This window comes from Halyomorpha halys, unplaced genomic scaffold (genome assembly GCF_000696795.3).
Source record: "Halyomorpha halys isolate HHAL.00 unplaced genomic scaffold, Hhal_1.1 Scaffold477.1, whole genome shotgun sequence".
NCBI classification, from domain to species: Eukaryota; Metazoa; Arthropoda; class Insecta; order Hemiptera; family Pentatomidae; genus Halyomorpha; species Halyomorpha halys.
Genome location: NW_027113379.1, coordinates 151,151 through 164,536, shown reverse-complemented (window position 1 = coordinate 164,536; position 13,386 = coordinate 151,151). Strand labels below are relative to the sequence as shown.

General features: G+C 27.1%; 1 protein-coding gene across 4 annotated transcripts in view; it reads left to right on the top strand.

Annotated features, from left to right (window-relative positions):
- The window catches only part of LOC136796629 (inaD-like protein), a 189,903-nt gene that overhangs the window by 72,742 nt on the left and 103,775 nt on the right, over positions 1–13,386 (top strand). For all 4 annotated transcript variants that reach the window (XM_067050908.1, XM_067050906.1, XM_067050909.1 and 1 more), the window contains exon 2: positions 6,651–6,698. The gene's annotated coding sequence lies outside the window, so the exon portion shown is untranslated. The remainder of the gene's footprint in view (positions 1–6,650; positions 6,699–13,386) is intronic.

Genomic DNA, 13,386 nt, shown 5'->3' with positions numbered 1-13,386 from the left:
ACTTATGTTTTTGTTTTCCTTATGTAACTATGTGTTTGTATCTTTTTTAGCCCTGACGAAGCCCTGCAACGTGGGGCGAAACGTTGGCTCATTAAAATAGTATAATTCTACTATTTGAGTTTTTTTGACCGCACCCGGACCATATTCCTTTCATATTAATCTTGTAGTTTGTATTTGGTACCATTTAACTGACTTACACCATTCTCCCAGATAATTTTTTACTTTTAAACTCATGTAATATCACTAATAGTCGAAAAAAATGTATAAGCTCATGTACTTTTTAGTTTGTGTACTTGTATTTATAGACTAATACTATTAACTTTCATTATGAAACAGGCTAATGAACTATTAATCTTCCAATACTAGTCTTAAGTAGTTTAGTCTAGTGTAATAATTAGTTCAGTTAACTGTTAATGATTTGTTGATTGCATTTTTCATTCCAATGAAGTTTTTTGGGGGATTTTTGAAGTAAAATTATTTATTTGTCTTATAAATTGATCATCCAAATCATATAGAACTGAAGGAAGGAGTAATAAATATTGGATTTGTTCCGTCCAGCTGAGGAATGGCAGTGTGAAGGTGAGGCGAGTGTCGTGTGTCCACTTCCGTTCAGTTCGTACCCTCCGGCATCAGTTACAGGTCGGTGTATAGCTCCCGAATCAGTTTGCTTTTTTGATTCCTGGACACTTTTACATGAAAGAACTACTAAACAAAAAAAAATAATAAAAAGAAGAAAAATAGAATTTTTAATCTTGACTCGGTGGAAAAAAGTGACTCAGACTTTTAAAGTCCATATTAAATTGCGTTTGATGAGTTATTTGAATTGGCTGAATTTGTGACCGACACTTTGAGTTTCGGTTTTTGGGCATAAGGCAAAGGGCACTTGTGCTGCATCCACACGTTTGCATTATTTTAGAACTACCTACAGATGGATATTTGTGTTCTTCGTGTTATAATTAATTTAAAAAATTTCCCCAATCTTCGTATTCAATAATTAACTCTTGTTTCAGATTGTATATTTTAAAATTCTATCAATTCGGTGTAAATACATTGTTTCAAATCTTGTTAAATAACTTTAGTTGTTTATATTTGATTGAACATAGCACAAATATATATTGATGAAGACATGATATGTCTAGGAAATTGACTTAAACATTTTCTGATAGCATTCTAGAACAAAGGTTGAATTTCTAGGTTGTGTAGTTCTATTTATATGTTTTTATTTATTATCTACAATATTGCTGATAATTACGTTTCGTTTTATTTCACTTATCTTTATTGTGTTCATTTATCATTTATCCTGTTTATAATGTAATAGCCGACAAAAGTAAAAAAAATCACACAAACGTATAAATAAACTAGTAGTGGTCTTTAATACTGGAGGACAAAGTCCAGGAACCGATCACCAAGTCACAGATTTTAATGCAGTAAATAAAAACCCTCGAATTTGCCATATAATATGCAATAAAAACCATAAAAAAAAAAATAAAATATACAGCTTATAATCTATAAAATGAGGTGATAGTTGACCGTAGATTACTGATTGAAAAAGATGGGGGGGGGGGATGTGCAGTACGCAAAAACCATAGTAAAAAAAATAAAAAATCATATTTTAGTACTTTCACAGTAATAAAAAAATATATTTCTTCTTCTACTTTATTCCTATTTTAAAAATATTTTTTTACATACGCTTTAATGTAATAAAAAATAAATAAACTAAAATAAAAAAAATAAGTTAATAATCACGCTTTTATTCATATATAAGTCAATCACCCATTGTATCATATATTTCATTTTCTGTCATATTGTTCAATTTATAAATTCAAATTTGGTTTTTCATTTTTTTTTACACCACTTACATATATATATTAGATATGTATATATTATACATATCTTCTTACCTACATAATATTATATTTCATCTTCTACTGTTATCAATCTGCTACTGTCCAATTATATGGTTATCAGTCAATTATTTTGTATTATTCAATTCAATATTTTGTATAATTCCAAATTTTTTTGTATACTATTTCTTTTCAGTTTTATGTTTCTCTAAATGATGGTTTTTATCTCTTTTGTTCTACAGCCCTGATGATGACCTGAAACTCGGGTCTAAACGTCGGCATAAATAAATGTTTTGTTTATTTATGTTGTTTATGCTGAACGCACCCCCCGACCATCTTCTCCAATCTATAATATAAAATATTCAAGACAGCAAAATAAATATATACTAGCATGCCTACAGAAGGTTCTGAATAATGAAAAAGACAAAAATAGGGATAGAAAATTAAACAAAAATTATTTCATATTTTTTTGTTATTATTATTTTTTTTTATAAACAAAAATATGTAAATAATTAATATAACTTATAAATTGAACTAAATTGAGAGTGGATAGCTCAATGATAAGGCATTGTTCTACTAACTCCGAAAACCCGGGTTCAAATACCAATGCTTCTTGCTTCCTTTGCTTACCCAGGATTTGTACAAGTCTTGGATTCGCGACAAGTGACATTCGCCCTCTGAATTGATGCGAATTTCTTTACTGTGTATTCCTAATACATAGGATAAAATATTACGCAGGAATCAAATCAAAGCTGTATAAAAAAATAAATTCCATCATATTTCTTCAATTCAATTTTAACCAAACAATAAATGGATATATCAAAAATATTTTTGTAGTATTGCTATGGGTATTTCTGTCTCAGCATTTAAACGAGACTCTGAAAGGTCAACTTTAATCATAGGTTAACAATTTTATCAATATCTAGTTTAAATACCGAAAAGAGTTCACCAACGCTTCCTGTAAATTTAATCTGTTTTATTACCACTTCAAGATAAAACATAAAATCAACATGAAGAAAAACTCATGGAATTAAAATGCATTTCTTATCATTATTAATTCCACATTTATTCGGTAAATTTTAATATTTATTTTTAAAACTTTTTTTTATCTAATATTTACATAACAAAACCAACCAAGTCTACCTTCGAATAATTAATTATTAATTATCGAATTATTGTTTACTTCTAAATTTTAATTAAAGTAATTTATTACAACATGCCTAAATTGTGTGAAAAGTGGAAGCATTAAATTTTGGCTATTGAGTCTTGTTGATCTTTTAACTTATATGGAACAGAAACTAGATGAATTAATTGATAACTGTCATTACATTTTTATTAGTTATAAAAACATCCAAAACAATACTAACACAATCAAAACACAAACTACGAGCAAGTAACCTAACACGAAACAAAAAAAAAATCTGATCTGTTGCGTAACGTCATTCTCCATATAGCAGACCCTAGTAACAGACTCCCAACCATGTTATATGTTATATCGTTTTAACATGGTGAAAGAAGCAACTATTTCTCCATTTAACATGCTAAACTAAAGATCGTGAATACCCTTATTGTACATAATAGAGTAAATGTGATTAGTGATTATTTTATTATTAATATATATTTTTCCTATTGTTATATCAGTTCAAAATTTTACTTATTTTACTTTATTCTAGTTTGATTATGTTCATTTTATTTATTATTTCTTTGTGCACATAGATCGATTATGTTCATTTTATTTATTTTTCCGTTTATATACATGTAGAGATTTTATTTATTTATATTTTAATTTTGGTTTCAATGTGTTCATTTATCACTATTACTTTCGACTTTTTGTTTGTTCCTACTGAAAGGCCCAGACCCTGTGCTTTAAAGTCCTAATCGTTTTTTTTAGATTAGATACCAAATATGAACGTGAAATTTTAATAGTTCTCATACCCAAAGGTTTTTATAAAATGATAATTAATATACTAAATTAAATGAATAAATATTACTACATTTTTATTTAACATTTTCATAATTTGACCTAGATAAATGGACAATACTTAGCAGAATGCAAACAATGTCTTGTTGCCCAATGTAAAAAAAACAAAACAGGTAATGCAGATAAAACAATAATATATATATTTTTTTATTCAGATAAAAACATAGATTATGTTGAAAATTCGCAAGCATCATCTTTGCACATCTTTTAAAAGCATATCTGGTTGTCCTAAATTTCTGAGACTTTTGTATATATAAGTAAATATCTTATTTATTTCTAAAAATGGATAAATTTATTTATTTTATTTTTTACTTTAACAGCATATGGATGAAAGTTCACCTCATTCATCGACTCGTAAAGTGTGCCAGAAAATGAAATAAAATTTAAACTTCCTCTGACATTTGAAATTCTAATATTAATGATTTTCAGCAGGATAAGAGGGTTTGATATTCAAATATCAAATGGATTAGGTTAAAAGGCCCGCTGTTTGAAGGTGGTTAACCTCTATCCCCCCCCCAACCTCATTGCGCCAGGGCTTGTCTCATCCTTCCCCTGTTATTTGGGTCCCCTCCTTATTCCCCCCAAAGGTCAAATTATGGGAAATGATGTAAAAGAAATGTAAGTTATAGCACGACTGGATTTTTATGCAATGCTTATTTAGTTAATTCGGTTTTTCAAAAGTAGCTTTCAAAATATCTTCGAGAATTACATCATTTAGAGACTAATGAATCCTTTATTATCTGGAATAATTTATAATTTTTTTAATGACCTAAATTAAACTTATATCGCATTTGCATACAATATATTTTAATTTATGAGTTAATCGAATTAGTGGGGATCTGTATTAATTAAGGAAGTATGCAGATGTTATTTTTATTATTTCTGTTCTTTATATCTGAAATAATAACCCAGTTTCAATCTAGATTGCAATTGCTACTAATTAACCTAAAAATAAATTAGATGCATTTTTTTGGCTCTCTAGGCACTAGATCACCTTTTCGAAGTACCTCTCCTATATTTAATGGGTTTTAATTATTATTATTTTTACATTTATGTACACTAACACTTGTAAATGGATGTCTTAACTATTATTCTTACTGCAAATATTAATTTTACTGAACCTCCGAAAAACATTACATTATTTCTTACAATTGATAAAAACTATTTTTATTGTGAAATATAACAGTCTGTCTCAATAATGAACAATTTTGAAAGCGATAATTTTTTTTTTATTTACACTTTATCTAGAAAACATGTTAAGGAAATTAATTATAAATAATAATAATAAACAGAAAAAAAGATATTTAAATTTCTTTGTCACTCTTATCTGTCCATATTTCGTCTCTATTTTATTTTGCCGTAGTTTTTGTTTCCGTTGTCATAAATTCGGTTTTTTGGTATGAGACTTAATTTATTTCTTATTCTAACGAAGAACACAATTTAAAGATTGATAAAGGTACTACTAGTAATCAATAGTAATAGTAAGACTGATAATGATTGATTTTAATAGTAATACGTATAGTTTCTTTTATTTTTTTCGTCATTTTAATTTATTAATAATTCTAAAGATGAATATAATCTACAGAATAATAAAGGTACTGCCTGTAATGAGTTAGATAATAAATTAAAGAATTTTTGTAAATGATAAATTATTACAGTCTAATCTAAATAAAAAATGTTTACACAATATGCATTAAAAAATAGTGTTAAATGTATTGGAATAATTACATAGAGTTAACAAGTTACATAGAGATGTAAATATAATTATTTTTCAAGATCACTAATTTAAAATCAATATAGAACATTGAAATTGAATCAGTGTGGTAAGGAATTAATTAAAAGAGTAATTATTGACTATTGAATAGCTTTTCAATAGAACTTTGTATTTTTAGACTGTGTAAGGCTAAATTGTATTTTTATTGTTTCTGCTACAAAGTGTTCATTGCTCTGGGACACATACCATGATTAATATTTTTCAAGGTTTCTATTTTTATTGTCGTCTTTATTCCGTTTTTGTTGTATGTTTACTGCCCTATAAAGTAAGTCATAAATAATGTTAATTTATTTTTACCTATCTTCCAAGCCATAAACTATTAAAATTTCAATAAGCAGTTAATGTTGTAACTACCGCGACAGACGGCCGCCCGTCCTGCCTAGGTCCACTTTCATTTCCAATTACCCACTTCAGCTTTCTTTTAGAGATCCATCCAACATTTAATTCGGTTTGGTAATTCAGTCTAAAAATGTTAGGGAATCAACTAAATCTGTTTGTTATCGAACATGTCCGTAACATTTTATACAAATGTACAATATAAAATTATCCTTCCCTCCTAATTACAAAATGTATGCTTCTTTTTTAAAACATACCGTTATAATTTAATACTGCTATTTAAAACTTTTCTGGTCATATATAGAGGCCATCATAAATTTTTCAATTATTGTATTGTGAGTGACTACTCAATATCTCTGATGGGTTACAAATATATATGGTCAATCTAATGAAAGTAATATTAAAAAAAAATCGTAAGTGACAAAGCCATTAAACTTTTTTTAAACTGAACAATATTGTACATAATAATAACACCTTATTATGATACTTATATTTTTTACTGCTATTTGAAATAAAATAACTTTCATTAATAACTTTATTTTCACCATTAGACCAACTGTTAATTCATTATTAATACTTATGGAATATTTTGTTAGATTTTTCTGTGTATAACATTTTTTATAAATAATAATAATATATCCATTCATGCTTAGTATTTTTTTTTTTTATTATTCATGTATTTAACAATTTTGTATATTCAATTTTTTTTTTTCAGATTTCTTTCCTCTTCCTGCCTCTAAAGGATTTTAAAAAAAAAAATCAGGTAATTTCATTTATATTTCAAATTATATTTACCTATTAATGAAATATTACAAAATGCTTCTGATCGTCTTTTTCCTTCCGCGAAAATTAATTTACTTAAAATTATTATAAATACTTTTTTTTATATATTTTTTTTATAATAACTGAAGTTTAAGGAAATAATTAATCCACAATGAACTCCAGTTGCCATGAAATTTCCATACTTGTATTTGAAAGATGAAAATAATTTTAATTTAACTTGAAAAATGATGATTTTTTGATGAAAGTTTTCGAATTTAAGAAACTTCTTGGATAAAAATTGCTGAGTCCAGTGAAGACATCATCATACATAAAAAAAGAATGCAGTAGAGAGTGGTGCATTTTTTTTTTTAATCATAATTAATGGCTATGTTAATTAAATTCTATTTAAATGATGCTATTTAATCTATTATTACTATAAATAGAATCAACAAAAATCTTGAATATTAATTTTGTAATGAAGTCATTATAATTTGTGCTACATTTGATGTGTAAAGTCAAGTATATTTTTAAATAAGTCTTTTTTTTATTATTTTAATGAAATAAAAAATATATTCAATAGAAAGTACTAAAGTGTTACTGGCAACTGGTGTTCATTTAAATGTAAAACACTTTTATCTCAAAACATATTGAGATTACATTAATAAAAGCAAATGATTAAATCATAGGGTAACGAAATTAACAATAAATATATGCAAACAAAATTTTAATTTCTGTAAGAACCCTTGAAAATATATCTTTTCATTGGAAATTATAGAGTTAAGTATGGTGTAAAAGAACTGGAAAAAGTTCCTCAGTCAAATTTACTATCTAAAGAATCTTTAATCATTAAATTCAAGATTTTATTTCGAAATGCTGAAAAGAAAAAAAGGATATCGATTGAGTCTTGAACACATAGTATTGTTCGCAATTTCCAAAAAACATTAAAAACATAACCTCAAGTACTTCTTCAATTGTTTATATCATTGTTTCCTGCTGGACCGCTGTTGTTTATCTACGACAATAGATAATACAACAGTTTTGTATCGATATTCCGCATAATATCAAAATAATACATTTATTATTCCAAAATTCGGAGATACTAATTGAGGACGTAACACTATCTTAGGCGGGAATTTTGCCAATATTTGAAAACTGAAAATAAGCTATCCTCTCACTTGTGCCGGATTTTTAAATAATTGAGAAGGAGAGATCATCTATAGAATGAAGAACGAAGAATTATGAAACTACAAAGCTTTTAGTTTAAAGTTAATAAAGTACTTAGATTTTTATAAAGGCTTACTATATCTATATCTGGAATTGAAGATCAAAACTTGAGTGAAAGGGAAAGTTATAAGGAGAGAATTTAAGGATTCATTTCCTGTGTAGATCATAAATTTAAATGGTATACTTGTAAGCGTCTATAAAAGCAACAGTAACTACTGGATCGTTTCTTATAAAATATCAGTTTTCATGGAAAGGTTTTTTTTAGTAAAATAACTTAATGAAATCAAAATATTTACCATCATTTTCTATAATTTTTTCCAACGTGGTATAGAATTTTCAAACCCAGAACTGAAAAATTCAAGATTTTGTGAAGAAATGAATTCAGAAGATGCATTTTGGACCTGAGAATCATTTCCAAAACGTTTACCTTTAAGGAGGTTTTCCAAATATGTGAACAGATAGAAATCTGTTAGAGATAAGTCTGGCGAATAAGGTGTGGAAGGACTTCGTAACACAGCTCGTTTAATTTCTTCATTAGGAGTATTCATGATCTTTAGTTTAACATGTCAAAGAGTGTTAAATGGGAAAACACATGTTGGTTGATGTCAGAAATGTATCGAAAAAAAACAAGATTGCCCTGTTACGGAGGACCATTGCTTTCGCATCTGAATTTCACCATTTATCGCTCATTGTTTAAATTTTTACTCTATATCTCATATTCGTGTATTAAAAATTTCTTCATATGCAATAAAAATACCTATAGCTATTATATGCTATCACAATGTTACAATACCCATGATATTACAATGTTAGGTATTTTTTCTACATAATATATTCAATTCAATTTATTCCTTATTTACCTATTTCATACTTTTTCCATATTTAATCTTTCTTCTTATACTTTCATAATACCTTTTTTCTATGCCTTGATAATGATAAGACTTAGGCCACAATGTCGCTACCCATTAAACGTTTTATTGCTGCTGTGTTTTCTCTCATAGCAGCACGCTCAATAAACGTCCCCTTAATAGTGATCAATTTTAATAATTGATAAAATATGTCAAAATAAGGAGTAAACTCAATTATATTTTGGTATTAAAACCTTTCTTTGACATTAAATTTGAGCAATCCGAATCTGTTAACTAACATCTTAAATTTATAAATTCGTAATTTAGAATGGTATGAGAGTAAAAAAAAAAAAAATTAAATAAAGTATCTTGAGCGAAAAAAATATTAAACTATTCAGATTATTCAGAGGAGAAGATTGTCGGGGGCGGTCAGCAGAAAAACACAAATAAACAAAAAATTATATATTTGTGCCGACGTTTCGATTTAATATTCGGGTCTTCATCAGGGAGTTATAGGCAGATGTTCAGGCTAAACTGAGTTTAGCTTGAATAGCGTTTGAGTTTAGCCAGAATATCTGTCAATAATTCCCTGATGAAGACCTGAAAATCTGGTCGAAACGTCGGCACAAATAAATAATTTTTTGTTTGTGTTTTTCTGCTGACCCTAACTATCTTCTCTCATTTATATACGATCAATTATCTTCATCTCATTATTCAGATTATTTATTCCACAATATTACAAAAGCCTTAGTCTGTCAAAAAGTAATAAATATCGAACCAGTGTATTTTTTAAATATTTTTGGGCGGTTTGCAATCCTTATTTAGTTATTATTCTTTATGGTGTTAGATTGAGATGTTCTCTCGTTTGTCTTTAATTATATGATTACATATATATATTTTGCTTTATGACTCTTGCGTGAGGTTCACTGCTTAGTTATTTACTGTTTTTTTATAGGTTCAAAGCTGTTGTTTTTTTTATGAATACATAACATAAATAAAAGTATACCAATAAATTAATAACGAAAAGTTAATATAAAACTGTTAATATCTTTATAGATATTTCATAGCATTAATATACCTATACACACTTAATATGGAAGTTTATATATTTTTTCTGATTATCATCCACCTAAGCCACTACTGACTTTCAAATCAGAATTTTAATTGCTGTATAGTGTTTTGTTATCAATTTTTGAAGTTCTACAAAAAGTTTTTGAAAATAAGTTCAAACTATTTACAAAACTTAACCAGGAGGATGCTGGATAAAACTACTGAGTAAGGTGATTTTTAGAACTAAATGAAGGTTTTTCTAGTTAACTTTTTCTTTTCGTCCTTGATCTTTCCCTTAGCTAGGATAACCACATACTATCTTTGTTTGTAAACTATTACCGACTACTACCGAGATGGATAAATGAATGCAAGGAATGTGCTACTTTCGCAACACTTAACTATGTTCACACGCATAAAAAAGCATTTCTGTATAACTTAAAAATAAAAAATCTGAACCTGAAACGATGTGAAAATTTCAAATATATATTCAAACAATTTTAATATTTGTTTGCAATTTCTTAATCTATATTCAGTCTATATATTCATATAATAATAACATTTCCTGTACCCAGCACAAACTTTCATGGTTATAAATTATAGTTATAAATTAACAATCCATTCATTCCATGCCAAATCATCCAGGACTTAAAAATCTATATCATATTTTTTATGTATTAGCAGTACTAAGTAAATATATTCAATTTTTTTTTCATATTTCTTAATGTAGATTTTTTTTTTTTTTTCTAAGTTGCTGAAATAACAGAATTTCACCACGTTTCGAATCATAGCATATTAAATACCCGATTGTGATTGAGTGATGTTTTAGAGTTTATTTTATCTGCTTTCATTCGCTGTATAACATTGCAACCTCAAAAGAAATAAATTATTTTTACTTTAATAGTGTTATTGACAATATCCATCCAGTGTTGTTGAATAAAAGATATATTAAGTAATATAAAGCATATTATCTCGCCAAAATGTTACATAATTGTAAAAGGACATTACTAAAATATTTGTTATAATATAACTTAATTTACAATCTTCTATTCAAATACCAACTTGGTTGAAAAATAATTAGAATAATGTTTGATAACAGGCTAGGCTACCGAAATAAGAAATGATGTCTGCTTAAAAAAATTACAAAATGTGCAAGGCCTTAGAGAAAACATTTAAAAATTATTTTTTTTATTAATTATATATTTATTGTTATCTGCAACTGTATAAAAATATATACAACTAGTAAATTTGCTATAAGCTATTAAATGAAATGATATAAATATTTTATTTTCAAAAACATGCATGTCTACAAATACGGGTGATTTCCATATGCTTTTCATAACTCTAGAAATTTTGATAAATATGGGATCGCTTTAAAATTAGTAATGGGGAAGTAAAGATTTATTAAATAGTTTTATAAATAAAGCAGCCTTTGTTATTTACAGGATGGTATTTTGAACAATTTAATTAATTAGGAATTTTATTCTTTTGTTTTTTGTTTAACATCATTATAAATTTTTTTTGTAATTTACTGTTTATTACAGAAAGTGGAAAATATTTTTTATAAAAATCGAATAAATAATCTGAATGATATTCATTAATTATTATTGTACATTATTGAGTAATACTGTCTTATATAAAGACCTCTTATTTGGGAATGATCTTTCCATTTAAAGGGAGAAAAGTAAAATGCTATTTTACATTAATGACCCCTCCAGCTCCCCGTTGAGAATGCATAACCAATTTTGATCGTTTAATCAAATAGATCGTTGAAAGCGTCTCAATTTGGAGTTAAGAACTTTCTTTCATAACTTTCCAACTCAATAATAGCTCCGGTTCCGAAATTTTAGCCATCTAATCCCGGAGTTCTCTCAAAGTCGTACAGCTGTCTCCATAAATTCTGAATTTCAAAACTTAATATTACGGAGTTTCATAATTAAAGTTTAAAAAATACCTCCATTATCGTTTCTTGATTTATTTAATATTCTTGTTTAATTGTGAAATAAAGCTTAATCATCGACTATGTATGAACAGATAGACTAGCAACCTAAGAGTAGTAAAATTTACGAATTCTTATGAGAGTTTTAGTATCTTTACAAAAATAATAAAGAATATATGAAACCAATAAATAAACTATTTTTCAAAATTAATATGTTATAAACAATAGAAATAAAATTGGTGTATTCTTTAAGGACTCTGATTTTTTAAGTGCAAACTGAGAAAAAAAAATCATAGGATCCAAAATGTGTTTTGTACGTCACAGTTTATCCTCGCGAAGATTGTGTCAAAATTCTTAATTTTAGAATTTTTGGCTATAATTTAAGTAATTTTAGCGGGAATATTCCGGTTTAGGTAATTTATTTATTTGTTGAGAACTACATTTTTTAATTTTTTTTTATTTTGTAGTATAAAAACATTCTGTTATACATCAGACATTAGTAATATAGCTGATAAAACTACTAACTCCAAGGACCCAGGTTGGAATCCGGCTATGCCAGATAATTATTTTCTGTTTCACCATAACCGTGAGTTAGCCCTGCGGGTTCGGGAGCCCTCCTGGGTCCATCCAGCCTCGTTAAGTTGGTACCCTTAATTGGATAGGATTCTGAACCCTCCTTGCACAACCGCTAGTCAAGTAACAGTACTTCCTTACGATGTACTTAACCAATTCCAGTGTGTTTGTAGCGGTACAGATTCAATTTTAATAAATATATTTATATATATTAAATAATAACATATTAATAAATAAAAATAAAACTGTATTTAAAAAATAATAAAAAAATATTTAACATATATTCTTCTTCCTCCTTGTGCAATGTTTAGCAGAGGGTCCCTTGACAATGGACATAAAGCCATACGGTCCATTCTCAAGTTCAAAATATAGATATATGGTCCATAATCATAAGATATATACAATAAAACAAAATTAAAGGTGTATTAAACAAATTAGAGATATAAATGAAAATTAAAGATATGTAAGATATGTATAATACATTTATCAATATTATTCGTCCCTTTCTTCACAAGAAAAATTACCAATTTCATTTATTATATTAGGAACTGAATATATTGACTATACTTGTTAAGAAATTCAACTAAATGACCTATGCTGTTTTGTGAGAGCAAATAGGTTAGTATTAAAATTTGTATCGTGTTAATTGATAAGTTATTTGGAACTAATTTGAACCAACAATTAGTGACAGCTATTTATTCAGTTATAACGCCTATTGAGTTATTTTTAATGGCATGCAAGAAAATGACGTTAAATTATATTTTTTAATTTTATTCTGTAGAGGTAGTTGAAAGATTTTATAATATAAAAAGAAAGTTAAATGAATTAGATTGTGTTTAAACAGTAACATAGGGCCTTACAACGAATTGTCTCCCGGTGATAACGTATCTTCTGACTATTTAGGTTAGACCGTGACAATATTATCATATTTTTTTGAACATCCTGTTTTCTATTAGGTCTCTTCTTTGTATATCCTTGCTTTCAAATTGTGACAACTAGCCTTTAGGGATAAAGAACAAATTGTTACTGTAGTAGAAAAATCATTTTTAAACAATTTA